The 24,932-nt window shown below is 39.7% G+C and overlaps 1 protein-coding gene and 1 pseudogene across 1 annotated transcript in view; one reads left to right on the top strand and one right to left on the bottom strand.

Annotated features, from left to right (window-relative positions):
• Window positions 1-14,767: 14,767 nt before the first annotated feature.
• The window catches only part of LOC117514903, a 59,401-nt pseudogene continuing 49,236 nt past the window's right edge, over window positions 14,768-24,932 (bottom strand).
• Window positions 22,568-24,932, top strand: part of tspan18b (tetraspanin 18b) — a 180,567-nt gene continuing 178,202 nt past the window's right edge. The window contains exon 1 of the mRNA XM_034176263.1: window positions 22,568-22,665. The gene's annotated coding sequence lies outside the window, so the exon portion shown is untranslated. The remainder of the gene's footprint in view (window positions 22,666-24,932) is intronic.

Here is a 24,932-nt window from a genome sequence, read left to right as displayed (position 1 = left end):
ACAGCTGGATTTGGGGAGATGATACATCAGTACTTCCCATTAAATGCTGGATGCAAACACAGCAGACTGTACAGGTTCCAACTGATGCTAAGCAGCCTTTTGAATTTAGATTTCCCAGTATTGGCAGGACTTGATCATGATTAAAGAATGAGCATGTGTGGTGTTGGGACCGTCTGGCATGTTATGTTGAGTCCAACCTCTAATCTCCTCCGTTTCATCTTGTGCCATGCCGTCCTCTCAGAGGACAATCACATATTGCTAGTTTGATGCTTTTGGGTGAGAGCCAGAGTTTGTTTTTTTGTTCAATACCAGCTGCCCTCATTTAGAAAATGCACAGGGGGCACAAGGAACAGGAACACCCCTTCATCGAGTCAGACCTTCCTGTTAAACATGTGACACGTGTGACAGACAGACCGTTGACAAACGCTTGTCTCAGAGGATTTCAGTTAATAACCGATAAACCTGCACAACAGCTTGAAAACATCCTTTGCTTCTGGCTGACTGGACACTCAGAAGTAACACAAAATCTGAAATATAAAACCAAAGAATGCTCTGAAATGACCCAAGATAGATAGGGTTGTGGTGTGAAGCATTTGGGAGTGATTTGGCTTAGTTTATCTGGTAAGCTGTCACTGGGAAAACACTGCTTTTAGCATCAGAGCACATTTATTCTGCTGCTTATTTGGTGAGGCTGAAAACAAGGCGAGATCAGAGTGGGTATCTCGAATACGGCAGCCTGCTGTGCTTCACACATAAACACTAGGCATGCGAATCTCATCACTGACAACGATTTGATGCGCATCTCAATACACTACCAGTGATACAATACATATAGCAATACATATAGCGATACTGACGATACAATGCAATACGATAAGATTCACCCCTGTTCCTGATACGATGCGATTTGGTGTGATACTGTTAGATAATATCTGTGCTGATTCCTTATTTTATGTTAGTGATCAAGTATTTGCCTTTGTTATTTGTTTGGAAGTCTCTGAGATCTGGTTTAAAGTTTAAACACGAGTTAAGTTTCACTTCCATCACGCATGTGCAAGTGTCAGCTACAGGAAGGGCTCCCCCTGTCTGTGAGAGCCAGTCAAACTGTGAGACTAAACCACACCCACTGTAACGCCCACATTGTATAAAAGTGTTGTGTAACTTATGTATGTGGTTTTCCACATGATGGATGCCGTCTGTGAAGACCCAGGCCTTGATTTTCAACGTGACCTTCAATAAATTCAAAATGAGGAACATATCGATTTGGTTCTTTGTAAGGGGTAGTAAATTACATAAAGAGCTGGGAGAAATTACAATACGATGATTTAACATGATGCAAAGAAATTATACCAAAAATTTAAATAGAAAATAAGAAGCTCCAATTCAGTATGGTACTATGCATTCTCCTTGTTCTGATTCTACTAGAGACAGAGAATTTGATTTACTCCTTATAAGTAGCAAATTTACAAGATTCAACATTAAGGAACTTGAATCACTTCCCTGATATTTGGTACCTATTTGATCACACTGTGAGGACTTTAACAGTACAGTAAATAGTAAGACATCACTCTCAATGAGTGACTTAAAGTGAGTCACTCATTGACAGACAGTGGTGGGTACAGCTAACCAAAAAGTTAGCTTTGATAACAGTTAATCTGCTAACTGAAAAGTTATCTTTTATAAAGCTAAACTGATAAACCCCTAAAAAAAATTTAGCAGAAGTTACAGATAAAAGCTAAAGTGATAACTTTCAGTGTTGATTTCATTACACTAGCAGCTACTGACACAACAACGAGCCAGTGCTTCTGTGCCAGATTAGCTTTCGCTCAGCAAAAGAGACCTGGTGAACAAGGAAAACGAGGAAGAGGAGGAGGAGGAGGAATAATAAAGACAATTTTTCTTTAAACCATATAGACTCACCGGCATATCTCGCAAGTCATCAACAGGCACACAGTTTTAACTTGTGGTTAAAATTTTAACAAAACTAATTCCAGACATGTTATTTAAATTAACATCACATCTGGCATTTTATAAAGTGAAAATATCAGCTATATGCTTTAGTTTTAAAGTAATGCACTAATTTTGAAGGTTTTAGTGTTTGGACAGACACACATGCTGCAGTGCATTATGGGTAAACTTTCACGACAACAGAAATGCATTGAGATGCTCTGATCAGGCTGCACTTTAACGACTGCACATGGACAACAGCATTAAACTCTTTGTATATTGTGCCTATAACTCTCGTCAATATATTCTCTGGGTTTATAGACATTGTTTTGTGTTTGTTTTATGTAAACATACCAGAAACTCAGGTTGTGTGAGCTGTGATCATTTCCTGTTGATGTCATTCAGGGGGAAAGTGAAGTTTGTTCTTTAACGTCCTGCTTATTGTCCTTTTCAACACTGTTTGTCGTCTTTGTTTCAGAGTAATATATAAAACATATCTGAAGTTTGGTTTGCGTTTATTAAATTCCACACAGATTAAAAGTAGCAGACACGGATTATTTGGAATATTTGTTTTAGCAAGTTTTCAGGGTCTCTACTGACATCTATTGGCCAGTAGATGGGTGTTCACGGCAGTATTCGCCCTACTGAGATATCCCATAATCCTTTGCGCATTAGAGAGTTGCTGCAGCTTCTTATTAATGTAATGAAATCATAAAAATGTACATTTTGGTTGTATAATGTTCATTTACAATTGTCATCATGTGGATTATCTGTGCTGTTTCGACTGCAGCAACTCTCTGGCACACAAAGGATTATGGGATATCTCAATAGATGGCAGTAGAGACCCTGAAAATTTGCTAAAACAAATATTCCAAATAATCCTTGTCTGCTATGTTTAATCTGCGTGGAATTTAATAAACACAAACCAAATTTCAGACATCTTATATATATTACTCTGGAACAAAGAGGACAAACAGTGTAGTCTGGCCTCCATCACAGATTCAGGACCCCAGTGTGAGCACACTGCACCCCAGTGTGACAGCACGACAAAATATCTGCTGTCATTTTACCTCTCAGGGCGCTGCTTGGTCCCCTCATGGCTGTTTGCAGCTATGTATGTTATTGCTTCAGTTCAAATCTCTGAGAAGACCGTGAAACGTAAAGACATTAGTTCCCAAATTCAGTCTCCCCTTGTTAAAGAACAAACTTCACACACACATTACAAACAGTTTGTGTCCTCACAGACATGTTTCTCAAAGGGAGACATTGGTGTTCGTCAAACTATATGAGGTGTGTTTAGTAATGTTGGTTATATGGTGGCAAGTTGAAGTCGGCCATTGGTAGAAATCTTTGCAGGTACTCCTCAAAGACAGTGGGGGACACTGCCACAGTCTGGCTTGTTTCTATGTGTCCTTTCCTCGTCTCCTTATTTCTTTCATGTCTGCACTTTATCTTGGTATCCTGTGATGCTGTCTCCTTCCTCACAGGTGGAGACGTGTACAGTGACTAAAACAGCAGATGATCTTGCCTTTTCACCAAACTCAGCTTTTAACATCAGACGCTTTGTACAGGCCTCCTGTTAAGAAGGTGGTCATGCGCACGTTTATATTTATATGTCCTTGTGAAGACTTTTGATTCCTTCATTGCTCAGGAGGGTAGTTTTTAGGCCAGATCTCTTTTTTCAATGTTAACATAGAGAGAGAGAGAGAGAGAGAGAGAGAGAGAGAGAGAGAGAGAGAGAGAGAAATGTGACTTTCTAGATGAGCATTTTGGAAACCATTATTATGGACACATATCCATGTCTATTAGTATTCATTCTCTACACTTCCATCAGCGGTTGGTCGGCGGCGGCGGCGGCGGCGACGGCGGCGACGGCGGGGGTTTGGGGCTGGGGGGTGGAGCCTAAAGTCCTTTTATTCAGACATGACCAGCTGAAAAAAAAATGGTCACGTGACTCATGGTGCCATCTTGGGGCCTGAAAATGCCAGGTTGTTGTGCATTTGGATCCACAAATAGACACAACAAGGGCTTCAAGATGTACAGATTACCTTCAGATCTGAACAAAAGAAAAAATTGGGAAAATAAAGTTAGCCATGTGGGATGTAAGCAACTTTATCGTCAAAGCTTTGCGAGGTAGGTAAATTTTTTTGTTCAGTCCCATGTACAGTAAAACTCACCTAAATCATCATCGTATAAACCGGACAAAAAAGTTCTAAAGTTTTTGTATGGTTTTCCATGTAATAAACATCGTATATAACAAATTTTGTAAAACAGATTTTTCGCTCACATCAGATAAAATGTCCCATCCAATCGCAATGTATTTCCATTAAACCCCTCGCATGTGGGACCGGAGTAATTTCCGTGATTAAAAGCCAGGCTTTATTTTTTCACACCATGCTCAGACTCGGACCCGCAGCCTGATGTGCACCTGTTAAATCAGACACAGCAAAAGGCTGTGATTTGACACGTTTCTGCTTTCACTCTTTCCTCTCATATTTTAATAGTTTTTGCAGTGTGCACACTGATGCATTTTGGGATTACATACATTTGACAGAAAAAGAGGAACTTATACACCTTACCTTTTTGATTTGAAGGTGATGATTGTAGAAAGAAAAGCTTGCTGAGGGACAAATTAGTCCAGAATAAAGCATAATCCACAGACGGAGAACTTTAAAAGTGCCACAAATGTCGACTTCATGACACGGAGTTACAGATAGAGGTGGGCGATACTGGGAATTTTGGTATTGATCCGATATCAAGTAAATACAGGCCCAGTATCGCCGATATTGATACTTTTTCATATTTAAGCTTCATAGATCCAAAGGATCCAAAAGATCTAGGATAGAATTTTGCCAAACATTGTACATCACAACAAAATACTTTATTATCACAATCAACATTTTTGTTTAAAAAAAATATCACTCAACACAACTTAAAACAAAATCTCCTGAGGTAGACGAGAGCGCTGAGTGGGCGGGCCAGGCTGAGCCTACCTGCAAAGCTGTTGGCTGGCGCCGCTGAGCCACATGACGGCATAACAGCAAAAGACCAGAGGGGGGAGGGTGCACTGCTCTGTGTTGTGTGACACAGCGCAGCTGATGAATCTGCATGCGCAGCAGTCAGTGCGTGCGGGAGAGAAAAAAAGCTTGAGTATCGATCTTTTTACACGAGGATCGTTCAATATCAATACCAGCGTTGGTATTGATATTATCGATATTAGGATCGATCTGCCCACCTCTAGTTACAGAGCTGCAGAAGCATAAATCAGGCTACAAATTAACTAAATAAATCATCATCAATTGTAAATTCATGTAAATTTGACAGCTTCGTTATTTTTATATTTACTTTGATAGTACCTGTACCTGGATGTGTTGCTGTATGTGGTTAATTGAAAAAAAAAATGTTGAAAACATAAAAGGTTCATTCAGTAGTTCAGCACAGTTGGCCCATAAATGGCGCCATGTTCATCTGAAGCACTTTAGGCCAATATCAAAAACCCCTTTCCTGGCTAAAGTCCTGGAAAAATTGGTCTGTGCCCAACTAACTTTCTTTTTGCAGGCTAACAACATTTATGACACTTTTCAATCTGGGTACCGTGAGTTTCACTCCACTGAAACGGCTCTGTTGAAAGTGTCGAATGACATTATGATGGCCGCTGACACTGGCAAATGCACTGTCCTGGTTTTGTTAGATCTGCATTTGACACAGTTGACTATGGCATCCTGATCAGGAGACTACAGGATCTGGTGGGGATGTCGGGTCCTGTATTAGAGTGGTTTAGCTCTTACCTGGTTGGTAGAACTTTTAGTGTGTCTGTTGATAATGTGATGTCTGAGTCTGCTGACCTTTTGTGGGGTGTGCCCCAGGGCTCCGTTCTGGGACCTATTTTATTTCTTTTGTACATCATCCCTCTCGGCAAGTTGATCCAGCAGTTTTGTGACGTATCCTGTCATCTCTATGCTGATGACCTGCAGCTGTATTGTTCCTTTAAAACAACTGAGACCCAGAAACTCAATTCTTTAACCAATTGTCTCACCAAAGTTAAGGAATGGCTCAGTGAAAACAGCTTGCAGCTGAACACGGATAAGACTGAAACATTGATTGTTGCTCCGGAGAGTGCCATGCATGCTATCAGGCTAAACCTTGGTGAACTGAATAGTTCAGTTAAGGGTAGCCTGCGCAACCTTGGCATTATCTTGGATGAAGGGATGTCTCTGGAACATCATACGAAACAGTTAGAATTGTTTTTTCCAGATCTGGAATATCTCTAAACTTCGAAAAATGGTGTCTTTTGAAGAGTTAGAGATGACTGTACATGCTTTTATATCTTCGTGATTGGATTATTGTAACAGCCTGTTCACGTGTCTTAATAAGAAAGAACTGGCTCGTTTGCAGGTTGTGCAAAACTCCGCTGCACAGCTTCTGACCCGCACCCACAGGAGAGCCCATATTAGCCCAATACTCAAGTCCCTGCATTGGCTCCCTGTCTCGTTTAGGATAAATTATAAAATCCTGGTGCTTACATTTAGAGCTCTGCACGGGCAGGCTCCGGAATACATCAAGGACCTGATCCAACCGTATGTGTGCACCCGGGGCCTGAGGTCCTCCAACATGAACCTGCTGATGGTTCCCCGTACCTGTTTAAAACTCGAGGGGACAGATCTTTTAAAGCCATGGCGCCGCACCTTTGGAATGAGCTTCCCTGCTCCCTTTGCTCAGTAGACTCTGTCGATGCTTTTAAAAAGCAACTTAAGACTCACCTTTTTAAAATTGCATTTTAGCTTGATCTTCTTTTAAATGTTTTTATGTGATATTTTGTATTTATTGATTTTATCATGTGAAGCACTTTGTGACCCTGGTCTGTGAAAAGTGCTATATACCGTATTTTCTGCACCATAAGGCGCACCGGATTATAAGGCGTGGCCTCAATTAGTGGGTACTTAACCCTTACAAAATGCGCACGCTAAAACATATAGTCTACAAAAAAAAAAAAGGTCACGGAAGCAAAACGGTGAGTTTATTTGAACTTTTTAACAACTTTGAACTACCGGTATTTAACAATATGGTACTCACATTATTTTTTAATATGGTTCTGTCACAAATCCATCGAAGTCTTCATCTTCTGTGTCTGAATTGAACAGCTGGGCAATTTTGCCATTGAACACGCCAGGTTCCCGCTCATCATCGCTATCGTTGTTGCCTTCAGCCGAATGGTGACTTTAGAGACGCTTCTCCTAGCTGTTCTTTGTTCAATGACCCATTGCTCGAGTTGGTCTTCTAGCTGTGGCCACCTCGCTTTGTTTCCGCGGAAACTCCGTTTGGTCTTTTTAACTTGGCGCAGTTCATTTTCTTGTTTCCTCTCACAGCTGCTCTATTCCCATGAATAACCGCGTAACTGATAGCCTGCAGTTTGAATTGTGCCTCGTAAGCATGTCTCTTCGCTGGCGCCATTTTCAGGGGTCCTTAGACAAACAAATGTTGTTTTGCAGGATACCTGTAGTATACGGTAACTACCGGAGGAGTGGCAAAGGTAAGTGTACGTACCACGGACTCACGGACTCTTCTCTGATTGGTTTATCGCTGGCAGAGTACGTACTCTACGCTACCAGCGTACGTACTTTACGTATTACGTAATGTTCTCCGATTGGTTTATCGCTGCCAGCGTACGTACTTTACGTATTACGTCCCTGTGTCAGCGGGAAATGGTCCGATATTCCGATGGTCAAAGACAACGTCGGTTGTTTTTACAGATTTTGGAATTCACTGCGCACATAAGGCGCACCGGATTATAGGGCGCACGGCCGATTTTTGTGAAAATTAAGGCTTTTAGGTGCGCCTTATGGTGCGTAAAATACGGTAAATAAAGTGTACTTACTTACTTACTTACTTCTCAGTTGTTGCTACTCTCTGAATAAAGGTACTCTACTGGAGCCTATCCCAACAGTTACAGGGCAAAAAGTTGGGTACACCCTGGACAGGATACCAGCGTATCACAGGGCCACAATCCTATGGTCAATTTAAAGTGTCCAATTCACCTAACTTGCATGTCTTTGGAAGTGGGAAGAAGGTAGTGCAAACCCATACAAACACGGGCAGAACATACAAACTCTACAGAGAAAGGACCAGACAGGAAGAAATCCCAGGACCTTTTTGCTGTGAGGCAACAGTGCTAACCACGGCCTGTTATTGCCTATTATTATAATTATAATAATAATTATTATTTCCTTTTACTTCAATCCATGATACAACCCACCCACAGGACCCACTCCTTGAACCTCGGTTTAGAATGTTTGTAGAATGACCCTATTTGATGGATAATGTCTTTTGTGACTGTATGAAATGTCCCACATTGTATGATCTTCTGTAATTCTTGTGTTTTGATGTTAGCTGGGTTCTGTAGTTCTGTTGTCATCCCTTTTTTATAAGGCCCAGGGCTCGAATCACTACTGGTATTGTTATTGTCTACAATAAGTACAACAAATTTATATGAAATGACTGGAAGAGATTTGCACAAGATGTTCGATAATCTTGCACATAACTCTGAGTAACTGAATAACTCTGGATGATTGTTCATTATGTATTCATCCTGCAGAAGGGGGAGGAATTATACATTCTGATTGCCACCGGTAGAAAAGACCTCCTGTGGTGTTCTGTGGTGCACCTCAGTGGTCTCAGTCTTTGGCTGAAGGTGCTCTAACAGGATGTCAGTGTGGCATGCGGGGGGTGGGAGGTGTTGTCCTGGATGCTGAGCAATTTCCTCAACATCGTCCAGTCTGACACCTCCACCACAGACTGCAGATCAACCCCCAGGACAGAACCAGCTCTTCTGATGAGCTTGTTGACTCTGTTTGAGTCAGCTGCCTTCAGCCTGCTGCCCCAGCACACGACAGCTTAGAAGATGACACTGGAGACCACCAAGTGACAAAACATCAGCAGAGCTGAAAGCCTCACATGTTCTCCCCATGAACTCATCCTTAAGTAGTAGTAGCAGTAATAAAAACATGTAAAAACGCCAAAGATATTTAGTCTAAAGAAAACATAATTTCAACCCCCACCCCTCAAAAATAATAAACAAAATAACACCCAACCATTGCAAATGTGAGTGCTGGCCAACATGTCCTCACTTGAGTAATAAGGTGCATCCAGAAAGTATTCACAGCGCTTCACTTTTTCCACATTTTGTCATGTTACAGCCTCATTCCAAAATGGATTAAACGCCTAAACACACAATACACCATAATGATAATGTGAAAAAGAAATCCCTTGACATGTTTGTACAGCTTAACGGGAGTCCACCTAGGGGATATTCAGTTGATTGTGCATGATTTGGAAAGGCACACACCTGTCTACATACGTACATATAAGGTGACCAAGAACCTGATGGTCACTCTGTCAGAGCTCCAGCATTCCTCTGTGTAGAGAAAAGAACCTTCCAGAAGGACAAACATCTCTGCAGTAATCCACCAATCAGGCCTGTATGGTAGAGTGGCCAGACGGAACATAACAAAATTTGAAAAAATGAAGCTCTGTGAATACTTTCCAGATGCTCTGTATAGTGTAAAGTGCATTGCAGACCGCTCACAAATATGTCTGCAAATATTAAATCACACAAAGCACCTTGGGCTTTGGCATGAGTGGCACAGTGTGACAAGTAAATATTTTGTGTTTTCGTATGGATGTGTGTGTGTGTGTGTGTGTGTGTGTGCGCACGCGCTCCGCCCACTATCCAAACGCTAAAGGATGTATCTTGGTGGAAGGCTGTGCAGGGAAAAGTCAGGGACCCATATGTTTTAACTCAATAAGCTTAAGGATGAGTTCATGGGGAGAACATTTGAGGCTTTCAGCTCTGCTGACCCTGAAAAGAAGCTCTTAATCCAGCCAGTTCCAGGACATATGTATGTACGTATCCTTTCCAGGAGAGGACAAAGCTAAACACCGCTATTTTGTGCACATTTGTTCAGCTCAACTGTGAGTTAATTTTGTTTTTGTTTTTTCATCAGGGCAATAATGGAAAGGTAAGGTGTCGGTCAAATACAAAAAAAATGTGAAACAACCAACAGAGAACCTGAGCATGTAAAAGAAAATGAGTAATGAATGAAATAAAGGGAGAGAAAAAGAAGAGCTCTTTTGGAAACAATTGGGAATATGAGTGTGGACAGAAGGAAGTGTTTGCTGTAAGTAGTCTGTGTTAAACAAACAGAAGTATGACTGTGCACGTAGGTGATCGTGCACAAAACAGAGAACAACAGCAGATCTGTACTCATGACTCCCTTCAGGCCAGACATGTTATTCGCCTTGTTGGTGGAGCAGCTGCAGCCTCAGTGTCGTGACACAAAAATGGAGGTCAGCAGAGGTCACATGGAGACATGGATCCCACCCGGGGCGCTCTGTGTTCCCCTCATAATAACTGTGGGAAAATATAGCTGCAAACATCCAGAGGGAAATCAGTGCATGTTACTTTGTACATGTTTATGTCAATACTATCATTCCTCCAGTTAAGTTGCACATACTGAGAGCACAAACCACGCTTGTTAGAGCTAAGAGCCAATTTCAGAAGTTAGGCCCATTAGTATTTGGACAGTGATGCAATTTTTACAATTTTGTTTCTGTACACCACAATGAAACTGAAATGAATCAGTCAGTATGTGCTTGTAGTGGGTTAATAAAAACTAGCGTGTTGCCCGTGGGGATCCATGGACTCTAGATTGGGTTAGGGTTTATAAAACAGGTAGCTGACATTTTTCAAGGGTGGTAATAAATTGTGCAAAATTTCTATAATGAGTTGGAATAGTGTGTGTTTCCAGAATGTTTTTAGAACCTTAGACCTCAATAGGTTTTTGAAGAACTCAACCCTTTTATTTCCTTTTAATTATGTAATTTTTTAAATGTTAATTTACTGTCTTAATGTATTTATAAATTATTTAGGTTCTTGTTAGCATATACACAATTATTATTATTATTATTATTATTATTATTATTATTATTACTATTATTACTATTATTATTATTATTATTATTACTACTACTACTATCAGTATTACTATAATAATTATTTTATTTTTACTTCTATTTTGTCATTTAATTTTTAAATGGACCACAATGGAAATAAATGTTTTCACTTTCTTGTGTCATCCATGCATTTTAATGTATTTACAATTACATTATGTACTTACATTGAACTTACTAAATAAAATCATGGACACATGCATTTAATATATAGATGATTTACGGCCCCCTGCACACCACACACACACCAGTCCAGCAGAGGGAAGTAAATCATCTATATATTAAAAGCGTGTGTGCATGTGTGCATGCATCCCTGCGTTGCCCGTGGGGATGCATGGGTGCTTGATTGGGTAGTGTTTATAAAATAGGTAGCTGACTTTTTTCCAAGGTGGTATCAAATTATGCAAAGTTTCTATAATGAGTTAGAATGTTTTTAGATCATTAGACCGTAGACCTGAACAGTTTTTAGAAGAACTTAACCCTTTCATTTCATGCTAATTATGTAACATTTTAATGTTAATTTACTGTCTTAATATATTTATAAATTGTTTAGGTTCTTATCATATACACGCTATTACTATTATTTTATTTTATTATTACTTCTATTATGTGAGTAGGGGCAGTGGCCAAGTGGTTATTGCTCTTGGTTTCAGTGTGGACAAACACAGGAGCAGCCGAAGGGACTTGCTATTACTTCTATTTTGTCACTTGATTTTTAAATGGACCACAATGGAAATAAATGTTTTTACCTTCTTGTGTCACCCATGTATTTTTAATGTATTTACAATTAAATTATGTACTTCCATTGAATTTACTAAATAAAATCATGCATGCATGCAAGCACGCTTTTAACCCTTTGGAGTCCGAGGGCATTTTTTGGACAGTTCACTCGCCTGGCATAAATGTTTTATTATTGCTGTTAACAGCTCTCCCTGCATCCCACAATCAAGTTTTATGTCTCTTTTTTTCAGGACAACTTGTGCTTTCATAATATATATGCTTTTGTTGTGTTTTATAAGTGTAATAAAGGTTTACAATCAAAAATAAGAAAGGAAAAAATAAAGTGAAAAATAATTTTCCACACACATTCAACACACAGCAAACTATAATAAACAACTGCTTTGACACTTTATAAAGGTAATTTGAGGTCTTGTGTGAAAGACTGTACAACAAAAAGGTTTAAACAATAAAAACAAATGCACATTTTGAACAATATATACAAAATGGACTATGCATTTTGTTGTCTTCATCTCAAAGCAATTTCTGTCTGCTATTACACAAAGGTTAAATCACAAACTTCTAAATCTACTGTGTTTTGGAGTGTTCTGTGCTGTTCCTAAAGCAGCTTTAATTCACACTTTGGCCCACTTTGGCTCCTGGAAGGCCCTCCCCCTCGCTCCATTGATATGGTAAACAAGTGCTTTACACCAAGAAAGCAACAGAGTTATCCAGTAACATTCACATGCAAACTAGTGGAGAAATCCTGATAGTTATACACTCTTTGTTTGAGCACGTGAGATTGTCATCAGCGGTTCTCCATCTGCTCCGTCTGCTTCTCTGATCACTGTGTGTAATGGCGCAGGACACATGGAGACCAATAGTATGTACTCATTGGAGCACCCAGGGGGCTATTCAAATGGGCCAACTAGTAACATATCACTCCTGAAAACAATCTTTGCCTTTTCACGTGGGATCAGTCTGCCCTATGATTGGATTTTGGAAAACCATGTGACGGTGAACCAATTCTGATTGGACACTCACATTGCACATGTCATCAAACAGCTTCTATGAGGAGTACAAAGATGGCTGATGGCTGGCTCAAAAGCCTGCAGAGTTAACTTTTCAGCAAAAAAGTAAGCTTCTATCTCATATCATTAAAAAGTTATTTCTAATTTAGTAAAGCTTGGTCTTAGCCGTCGTATACGACGGCGTCTGCCCCAGAGGGTTAATATGTAGAGGATCTACCGCCCCTGCTGGAATTGGGTGTGAGTCCAGAATGTAATTATCATAATCCATTGTTCAGTGTTGTTAACTAATATCCATAGTTTCTCCAAAAATATTAGTCCGATCAACTTCCCTTTTGGCGGCATTCATCCTTGACCCAAAATTCATAAGCATACCAAACAGCAAACGTCAGCCCTCCCCAGTTTCTCCATAATCAAAGTTATACATATGCACACACGCAAGCATGCACGCAGACTGATTAAACCAAATGATCTACAAAAACACAATAAATCAATAACACAACACTGTTTAACTAACATGAACCACAATAAAATCATTTAAAACCTCAAAACCCCAAACTCTTGGTTATTGGTGAACTAAAATTGCTCTCCAAAAATATTTGTCCTATTAACTTTCCATTTTCGCAGAGTTCATCCTTGACCCAAAAATACATAAGCATGCCAAACAGCAAATGTCAGCTCACCCCAGTTTTGCCGTGATCAAAGCCACACACACACACACACACACACACACACACACACACACACACACACACACACACACACACACACACACACACACACACACACACACACACACACACACACACACACACACACACACACACACAGGCGACTGGGCTATTATAATATAGATGTCAACAATGTCATCATAATGGTAATATATTGATGGAAATGAAGTCCGTCATATTCAGTAACTTGGAACTGTCCATGTATACATCCCCAGCCATGTCTACAGAAAACTGGCCATAAAAGTGATGATTTGTATTAAAAATAATGTTTATATTTAGTTTGTCCAATTATTTAGGAACTCTAAAGGTGGAGGCAGTGCGCATAAAACTGTCTTAATTCCAAAAAAGTTAATGTTATATTTTTGTTAAACACCTGGAATTAAAGTTAAATGTCAACATGAAAAGATCATCTGGGTTTGATGTCGACGCCATTGTGATGACTATAGAGCCTAAATAATAAAAATAGTATAACTGTCCAAATATGTATAGACCTGACTGTAGTATGTAAGTGGACAATGCTAAATGTTTTTTTCCCCTGCCCTGTTAACAACATAGGACTTGGACAAGCCAGCTTGTGTCAGCAGGAACTCAAAAACAAATAAATGTTCTCATACTGTAACTCACCAAATTAAAATAAACTACACTGTATTCGCTGAACCTTGATGCACCAGAATGTCCAAAAGACCAACTTTGTTTTGCCTACATAAGATCCCATAGATGTTTGCCACCTGTTGTGGATGGTTTAGTACAGGAGTGTCAAACTCATTTTCACAGCGGGCCACATCAGCATAATGGTTGCCCTCAAAGGGCCAGATGTAACTGTAAAACTGTATAAATGTAACCAAATATAATGTATAATAAATGTAACTACTCCGTAACATATTGTTAAATACCTTTCTGTATTTATTACTACTTACTGAAGTTACAAATATTACGTATACATTTGCATAAATGCAAAAATGTGTTTGCTTGTTGCTCTGTTAACAATAATCCTTAAAATCCCATATTTGGCAGGTTAAGAAATACACATTACTCCACTGATCAATGATCAAACTATTCAAGTAAATAAAGAAACATTTAAATAACAATAATAAAACATTTTTGACCCAGTTGAGAGGGTCAGAATAATATAAAAATGAATAATACAACCAACCAGATGCTAAGAACATGTGTGACACATGTTTTACAAAAAACGTTTTACAAAAATAAATGGCTGAACTCAGCCTTGCAGGAGTAAACATTTGTCTGTATAAACACATAAACTTGTAAACAACAAATGCATGGCTACACATAAGGTAGTATATGTAATAAACTGAAAATAACAAAATAAGGGTTGTCTCAATTAACAATTATGAGTTGAAAATGATGAGTATATACTGCCTGTCCTTGAACACACCAAGTGGATCCCCTCTCCACCATCCTCATCCATTCATCATGTTCTGAAAACAACAAACACAAAACAAAATGCAAGCACAATCATTAAATTGCACTCAGTTTAACTATTTTATTCTTGGCTGAAATACATTTTATTACCATATATTTTAATTAGGTTTTTAAAAATGCTTACCTATCTGTTTTCTGGCCAGATGTCTGACACCGTTTTCCTTTGTGTCAATGTCTGGTTTTAGCTCTTGTGCTGTGGCAATCCGTAAAACAGCGTGGAGGTTGTCAACAGTGAGGCGTGATCTGTGCTTGGTTTTGTTCAGATTCATTACTGAAAACATCTGTTCGCACAGATAGGTGCTCCCAAACATTGACAGAACACGGGCAGCATGAACCCGAAGCTGTGGCATCACACCAGGGGGCAGAAGACAGTAAAAGTCCTCGATTTCAGCATCCTGGAACTTTGCTCTCAGGTCACTGTCGCTTTGAAGCTTGATTAACTCCATTTGAAGGTGATGGGGCACACTGCTGACATCGGTGGTGAAAGGACTGGAAAAGATGGCAAAGCTCAAGTGCTGTGCTCTGAAGTCAGAGAAGCACCGATCAAACTCATTCATTAACTGGCTCAGTTTGGTAGCCAACCTGGTACATGAAAAAACACCAGGAACTGAGGCTGAAATCTTTTGACAAACAGAAAAGTGGGCAAGATTGCCCTGTCCCACTTGGCACTTCCATAGGTCAAGTTTACGCTGGAAACATGTGATCATGTCCAACATCTGCGTAATCAATTGTTTGCGTCCCTGCAGCCTCTTATTCAGTTGAGCAAGATGGTCAGTTATGTCACATAACATAGCAAAATCACACAGCCAGTTTGGATCAGCCAGTTGAGACACAGGTTTTCCTTTACTCTGCATGAAAACAGCAATATCTTTCCTAAGCTCAAAAAAATCGTTTGAGGATTTTGCTCCTACTCAGCCACCGCACTTCTGTATGGTACAGCACATCTTCGTGCTCTGAGCCCGTCTCCTGCAAGAACAGCTGGAACTGGCAGTGATTCAGGCCACGCGCCCGAATGAAGTTCACTGTTTTCATGACTGTTGTTATTATATTCTCCATCCCCAGCACCTTTCCACACAAAGCTTCTTGGTGGATAATGCAATGATACGTTATCAGAGGCACGTGACAGGCCAATCCAACCAGGCCCGTTTTTTTCTCCACTCATTGCAGGTGCACCATCTGTAGTTAATCCCACCAATTTTTCCCAGGGCAATCCAATTTTACTTACAGACTTCTCCACCACTTCATAAATATCCCGTCCCGTTGTGTTCCTATGCATGGCAGCTACATCCAAGAGCTCCTCGGTGACAGAGAGGTCTGACTTTACGCCTCTAATAAAAATAGATAGCTGGGCCGTGTCCGTGTTGTCTGTGGTTTCATCAACAGCTAATGAAAAAGCTGTGTAACTGCGTGACTCTTTGGCCAGCTGTGTTGACAGGTTTCCTGCTAGCTCCTTGACTCGGTCCACGATGGTGTTTCTTGACAAACTGACATTTTTAAAAGTCTCTGTCTGGCCGGGGCACACCTGCTCACACACCTTCAGCATGCACTGCTGCAAAAAGGCACCCTCCGAAAAAGACTTTGAAGCGCGAGCGATTTCTTCAGCCACAATAAAGCTAGCTTTCACTGCTGCATCATTTTTGGTGGTGGCTTTTGTGAACACATTCTGTTGCGATCGCAGTTTGCCTTTTAATTCTTTTGCAATTTGTTGTTTTTCTTGAAGGCTAACTTCAGCATACTTAGCTCCATGTTTAGTCTCAAAATGCCGATGTAGATTGTACTCTTTAATGACCGACACCGCCTCATAACACACAAGACATACATACTGGTCGGTTCTCCGTCCTGCGTCCGACACATAACAGTTTTTTTCTGTTTAGGTGTTAGTGATGGGTTTCGTTTAGCTTTTCTGTATGTAAATCCCATTTCCTTTAGGCAGTTTCTTACAGTTCGGTCACAGACGTTGACTCCAGTTTCCTCCCACTCGTTCCTCATTTGTTTTGTTGTGCATTTTCGATGCATTTTTGAAACATATTGCTTTAAGTTTTCTGTCTTGACGCTTTGATGTCTTCCTTGGTCTACCAGTATGTTTGCCTTTAACAACCTTCCCATGTTGTTTGTATTTGGTCCAGAGTTTAGACACAGCTGACTGTGAACAACCAACATCTTTTGCAACATTGCGTGATGATTTACCCTCTTTTAAGAGTTTGATAATCCTCTCCTTTGTTTCAGTTGACATCTCTCGTGTTGGAGCCATGATTCATGTCAGTCCACTTGGTGCAACAGCTCTCCAAGGTGTGATCACTCCTTTTTAGATGCAGACTAATGAGCAGATCTGATTTGATGCACGTGTTAGTTTTGGGGATGAAAATTTACAGGGTGATTCCATAATTTATTCCTCAGAATTGAGTGAGTCCATATTTTTTTTCCCTCTGCTTGGTCTAAAAAAGTAACCGTTACTGACTGCCACAATTATTTTTCCTGATTTCTTATAGTGTTTCTTAAAGCCAGAAAGTTGCCATTTGAAATGACTTTAGTTTTGTGTCATGTCTGTGATCTGCTTTTTTTCTACAAAATTAAACAACTGAATGAACATCCTCCGAGGCCGGTGATTCCATAATTTTTGCCAGGGGTTGTATTTGCCTTCCCATCTTTCATGAAACTGCCTTCCATCTGCATCAATCTTTCGCTTCCTGGACATTTGGGGATAATCTGTGGATATTTCTCAATCTGATGAATTTCACTTGTGGACACTGCGATGTAGTGGTGGGATGCTGACACCAGAGGGCTTCTGGCTGTCACTTTGTGGTAACATAATCGCAGTGTCTTGTGGGAAATTTAGTTTATGGTCAAAACACGATTTAAAGCAACAGCCCTATTTTAAGACAACCTGTTTTTTACGACCAATTAAGCACTTGCTTACTTGATGTGGCGGGCCACATCTGGCCCGCGGGCCTTGAGTTTGACACGTGGTTTAGTAGATGCTGAATAAATTATCAAAAATTATGAACAGCTGGGGTTGACGCTCACACGTACAGTGGCATCTGAATGTATTGGAACACAGTATTTCACAGGTTTTATTTTGTTTATGCCATTTCAAATACATAAAATAAAAATTTCTAAAATTATCTTCCTTAAACTCAAACTGAAAGCACATCTCTACAGTTTGACATAAATTAAGTAAAATATAAAAGCCAAGATGATGGGTTGCATATGTAATGGAACACTTTAGTATAATATTTACAGGTATTATACCAAAGTGTTCCATTACCAGTTTTCTTCACGCAAGTCAGGGGATGGATACATGAACACTTCCAAGTCACTGAATATGTCTTGAACTTTACGTATTTATGAATTATGAATAAATACAAACAGTATGGCCCTCTATGGTAAATCTGTGTGGAGTAGACAGTTCTCAAAAACTGAGTGACTGTGCAAGTAAAAGAGTGAGGAAAGCCACCAAGACACCCAGAAGAAGTTATAGGCTTCTCTGGCTGTGATTGGAGAAATTGTGCAAAGTGCATGTTTTGCATTCTGTATCCCCAGTTACACAGTTTCGTGATGACGTGGTATAGAGGAGGATTTTCTTTCACCAAAAACATGAAGTTGGTTATACAGCTTCATGATGAAGCACACTCCAACTCTGAGCAAACCATACTTGTTTCTCATGTATTACTTATGTTGTAGTACAGTACCACAGTAACTTAGTTACTGTGGTACTGTACTGTTGTCTCACAGCAAGAAAGTCAGGTGATCACTTCCCACCTGGTCCTTTCTGTGTGAGGTTGGCATGTTCTCCCCGTGTTCGCGTGAGTTTGCTCCGGCTTCCTTTCACTTCCAAAGACATGCAGGTTAGATGAACTGGAAACACTAAATTGACTGTAGGTATGAATGCATTTGTCCTTCTGTATGTGGCCCTGGGATAGACTAATGTCCTGTCCAGGGTGTAACCCGCCTCATGCACTATGACTGCTGGGATAGGCTCCAGCCTCCCCTGTGACCCTTAATTGGAGTAAGTGGGAATAGAAAATGAATGAATGCTGAATAGAAATAGAAATGAATGACAAAGCGTCCCTGCCCATGGGGGACATGGTGACGTGTGGCACCAGCAAAACACAGGCACACAACTTCTCCTCCTCGGTTAAAGTGGACAACATCACAGATGTGAGTACAACCATCGAAACATAAACCCTGCGTCCAAGAATTGAGCCCGTCTGTGTACTGGTTGACTAAGGTGTCAGGTGAGACCAATTAAATGTTTTATGAGGTCACTCACAGCAGACAGACAGTAGAAACACGACAGCGTCACGCTGTGTTTATAGACAACTGTGGATGGTAAAGGTCACTCCAGCATTACAGCCTGATTGTCTGGGGTCAGGCCACAGTGCTCCTGGACCTCACTGAATCTCTAACCAAGGCTGTGAACCACCAGGTCAAGGAATGAAAACAAAAGCAAGAAACAACTGATACAGCACTAGAAACAAAAACAAAATCAAGAACCTTGTATTTTTACCCGAGGCCAACATATGGCCATCGGGTATTGCAAAGACCTGGCGTCTGTCCATCTGTCTGTCTGTCTGTGTTCAGCATAAGTCCAGTCCTACTGCCAGAGTCTTCAAATTCACAGGGAGCATTCTTGGGACACAGACCTTGGACAAGTTTAAAGATGGCTAACCTTGACCTATTTTATGACGTATTTCAAGATGTTAAAAAGTCACATTCTGTTTGAATCTGTTCTGCTTTGTTTTTGAGTGGCGGGGGATGACAGCCAATCAGAGTGGAGTTGCACCGTGACGTTGGTGGCTGGTCTCTTCAAAACCGCTTTGCTTTGTGCTTACATGCATGTCTCTCATATATTATGTAAAAGCTAGCGAGAAATAAACACTTCTAAAACCAAAAATGCCATTTTTTGGAACCTGATAATACCTCTGAAATTATAATGCGGATGTTAGCATAGTGATGTCACAGGCTGGTAGCAAGCTGCAAAACTCTGTTTCATTTGTGTGTAAATATATCTTCTTTGTCATATATTATGTAAAAGATAGTGAGAAATAAACACATCTAAAACTGAAAATGCCGTTTTTGGAACCTAATAATACCTCTGAACTTATTTTGCAGCTGTTAGCACAGTGATGTCACAGGCTGGTAGCTAGCTGCAAAACTCTGTTTCATTTGTGTGTAAATATATCTTCTTTGTCATATATTATGTAAAGGATAGTGAGAAATAAACACATCTAAAACTGAAAATGCCATTTTTGGAACCTAATAACACCTCTGAACTTATTTTGCAGCTGTTAGCACAGTGATGTCACAGGCTGGTAGCTAGCTGCAAAACTCTGTTTCATTTGTGTGTAAATATATCTTCTTTGTCATATATTATGTAAAAGATAGTGAGAAATAAACACATCTAAAACTGAAAATGCCATTTTTGGAACCTAATAACACCTCTGAACTTATTTTGCAGCTGTTTGCACAGTAACGTCACAGGCTGGTAGCTAGCTGCAAAACACATTTTGCGGCACGCTAACTTCCACTAAAAGCTAACTTCCTGTGGAGTTAAAGTCGTCTCATTAATACCAGCAAATGCACAGAAGGTGATCTAAAAAAAAATTCCTTGATTTGCATAACTTTCGCTTTTGTCAAAAGCTCATGTAAATGTTAAAACGTAAATATTGGTTTTGACTGACTGATCAATAGAGGGGCTTCATTGAACACGTACAAACTGTATGGAAGACAACAGGATCTTAATACTTAAACAACTGCAAATTATAAAGAACACAAGGCTCATACAGCTGAGGGTATTTTAGCATTGCATTATATTTTAATGTTACAAAACATAATCACTTATTAAAACTAATGGTAACCATTATTCTTGTGCTTTTTTCATTCTTTTATGGTAAATTAAAATATTTTCAGCTTGGAATAACTTGGTGCCGAGTTCACTTCCTGTCTTCTGAATGTCATACATGTCCTTCAATGGCATAAATTTACCAGCAGCAGACGATGAAAGTCTAATTTTGATGTTGTATCTCTGTTTCCAACCAGAGGAGATAAATACTGTGCGATGCGGCCAATACATTGCATCTGAAAAGTATTCACGCACTTCAGTTTTTCCACATGTTTTTATGTTACAGCCTTATTCCAAAATGGAGTAAATTCTTTTTTTTTTTTTCTCTCAAAATTCTACTCACAACACCACATAATGACAACATGACAAAGTTTTTTTTTTTTTTTTTTTTTTTTTTTTTTTTTTTTTACAAATTTATTAAAAAAAAAAAAAAAACTAAGAAATCACATGTACATAAGTATTCACAGCCTTTGCTCAATACTTGTTGATGCTCCTTTGGCAGCAATTACAGCCTCAAGTCTTCGAGTGCATCCAAAAAGTATTCAGTGCTTCACTTTATCCATATTATATTATGGTACAGTCTTTTCCCAAAAATGGAGCAAGTCCATTTTATTAAAAAAATCTCCTTTAACAGTGGAATATCCGGATAAAATGCTGAAACCGACTTCTTCTGAAACTTCTCTGTTCTCTCACGACGTCCTGGATCAACAGAGCCTGAAATGTGGAGGTTTTAAGCTTGAACAGGCTGACGACGACGCCTGAGAGCGCTGCGCGACGTCTCGCACCGTGAAAAGTCCTTAAAGCGACAGAATCACCTCAAAATCTCTCATCAGCTGTTAAAATTTTCACTGAAAACCAGCTTAATTTTTCGAACCATGTCCACTTCGATGTGTCTCACAGGTTTAGAAAAACTTTTGATCAAACAAAGCGCCAGTCTCTCAGCAACTTCTCAGACAAAGGAATTCCGACGAGGGGCTGGACGACTCCTCCCACAAGGAGTGCTCACAGGCGAATGACGTCACCGACAGGCGTGGAAAAACTCACGCATGCGCACGAGGGTTCAAGCATGTCTGACGTAAAAACATATGAATGAAATCCATATAGTTTTTGAAAAAAATAAAAAGGACCGTTACTTTACGGACAGACCTCGTATGTGTTAATGGGCAGTTGAACAGGCACATCTAATTAATTGTTAGTGATTATCACCAGTCATCAATTTTGCTCAACCAGAAGTAGAAGACTGACTTTTTTGACAGACTGTTCCTTGTCAAGTAGTAGTAGCATATATATATATATATATATATATATATATATATATATATATATATATATATATATATATATATATTCACACAATATACACAGTATTATGGTTTTAGTTGGCAGGAGTGAACTTGTATTTTACTGACCATCTCCACTCAGCAGACATGCCTTTGTGATACACACGTTCACCCACAAACTGGAAAGCCTGTGTCAATAGGAAGAACACTCGTCCCATAAACCAAAATGCTATTAGCTCCACCACCGGGAATGAGAGGTGGGGTAGTCGAGGCTGCGCATGTAACCGAATTTATTCTTCTTAAAATTAACTTACTATTTCCCGGCCTGTCCTCTCGCATCCACCCATCCAGACAGTAAAGTAGTTTACAGCCAGAAGAGAATTTGTCGCTAGATTGGCTTTGTCATTTTGATTCATGAGGGGCTCACTAGCGAGTGAGACGCTGCACCCGTTCTCGTGCAGGAGCGCACTCTCTTTCCTGTGTTATTAACTTAGCATCATAGATGTGCCCCGTAAAAGCTGATGAGTCACGGGAGGGTGATGGAAATGATAGCCTGTTTGAGGAAAGTTTCTTTTCCCCTCTTCTAAATGTAGCTGCTGATTGGAATGTCACCATTTCACTGTCAGCTTGGGCAGATGAAGGGCTGAGGGAAAAGGAGAGCAGGAGATAAGGTACGTATAAAGGAGCTGATGGAACAGCTTGATTTTGTGTGGCACGTATGATGATTAGAGGTGGGCGGATCAATCCTAATATCGATAATATCGATACCAACGCTGGTATTGATATTGAACGATCCTCATGTAAAAAGATCGATACTCAAGCTTTTTTCTCTCTTGTTGTTGAGCAGTCAGTTGTTTTAAGTTGTGTTGAGGGATATTTTTTAAACAAAAATGTTGATTGTGATAATAAAGTATTTTGTTGTCACGTACAGTGTTTGGCAAAATTCTATCCTAGGTCTTTTGGATCCTTTGGATCTATGAAGCTTAAATATGAAAAAGTATCGGTATGAGTATCTGTATTGATATCAGCGATACTGGGCCTGTATTTACTTGGTATCAGATCAATACCAAAATTCCCAGTATCGCACACGAACCTCTTTTTCAGCTCTTAACTTTGCACGTTGTTCTCTCCTTCTCTTCTTAGCATTCTGTCACCAAGTTGAGTCAAGGTCATATTAAAATGTGTTCTGTTGGCTTCTGAGTGGGATAGCTTTAGCTTCAGTTAGCTTTATATTCATTAGCCTCACTGTGTAGTGGAAAGAGTCTGTTGTAATGACCATGTGGGTCTGTTTGTCTGTCAGCAGTGATGTCTTCAAAATAATGTCAACCAAACTTTATATCCTCAGTGGACTGTCCTCTCCCAACACAGGTCATGTCAAAAATAATAATATTAATATAATAACAATAGCCGCCCTGACTTGCGGTGGAGGAAGAGAAAGACAGATGTCTTGCTTTAATCTGAAGTCTCTATTTTCGCAGGAGTGTCATCACTGCCGCATATTAGCAAAACCTCAGAATATATCCAGCCTGGATCATAAGGGGGAGGTTCCTAGCAACAGTTTTGCCAGTTATAACCCTCCCTACGTCTCCGATAGAGGTGCCAGACTTAAGGTTGGCCAAGACAAATATATTTTTCTCAAATGGGGGAGTGTGGCCTTCTCTTATCTTATTCCCTGTGGAGAGCTCTGTTTTTTCTTTTCACATGAAGAACTCTTCTGCATTAAGTGGTCACACTTAAATGTAAAGTTAGCACAATATATATTCAGCATGCAATTAATCAATTAAAAGAAAACTCCATAGTCTCCCATCATGATAACAATGAAAAATAATAAAGCACAAGAACTTCAACAAGCCAACAATCGCACATTTCACACACTAGGGCAATTTAAAGTGCTTTACAGAGCAGTAAAATAAAAAATAAAAGACATGAAAGCAGTGTTGCCACAGTAACTTTGAAAAGTTACTTTAATAGTTACTTTATACGTTACATTTTATAGTTACTTCATTACTGCATTTTGTATCACTACTCTTAGCTTCATAGTGGAGTGGAGCAGAGAAGGATTTTCTTTCACCAACCACTTCATCATGAAGATGGATAACTGGTGATACAAAAATGCAAAGCTTGCACTGTGCAGAATTTCTCAAATCACAGCCACGTAAGCCTATAACTTCTCCTGGGTTGTCTGGGTGTCTTGGTGGCTTTCCTCACTCTTCTACTTCTTGCAGTCACTCAGTTTTTGAGAAGTCTACTCTACACTGAAAAAAATGATACTTTGGATCAGCTTAAAAAATTGATGTAATTTGTTACAGCTAATTTTTTTAGTTTCTCACAATGTATATTTATGATTTTGTAAAGTGATTCCAGCAGATTTAAACTGGAAACCACAATTTTCCATTAGATCAATGTAAATAAGTACTTTGAATGAAGTGCACTGTGTTCCACTTTTTTCAGTGCATGCAGATTTACCATAGAGTGACATATTGTTTGTATTTCTTTGCAAAAATTCTGCCAGGGTATGTAAACTTTTGAGCACAACTGTATTAATTACACGTCGTCTGCATTTGTCAAATTTGGGTTTTATCTAACATCATCAGGGAGATAATTCCAGGTATGTGCTGCATTATAACAAAACACTGCTTCACCATATTTATTTTGAACCCTTGACATGGTCAGTAGGAGAGCCCCAGATGTCCTGAAGGTCCCAAAGGTGCATATGTCATAAGCATGTCAGAGATATATATTGGGCTCTGAGCTGCAAAGCGATATATACGAGGTCTGTGAGAAAAGTAACGGACCTTATTATTTTTTTCAAAAACTATATGGATTTGAATCACGTGTGATTACATCAGACATGCTTGAACCCTCGTGGGCATGCGAGAGTTTTTTCACGCCTGTCGGTTACGTCATTCGCCTGTGGGCAGTCTTTGGGTGAGGAGTG

This window comes from Thalassophryne amazonica, chromosome 8 (assembly GCF_902500255.1).
Source record: "Thalassophryne amazonica chromosome 8, fThaAma1.1, whole genome shotgun sequence".
Lineage (NCBI taxonomy): Eukaryota > Metazoa > Chordata > Actinopteri > Batrachoidiformes > Batrachoididae > Thalassophryne > Thalassophryne amazonica.
Note: the sequence above shows the minus strand (reverse complement) of the source record. Positions and strands in the feature narration are given on the sequence as shown.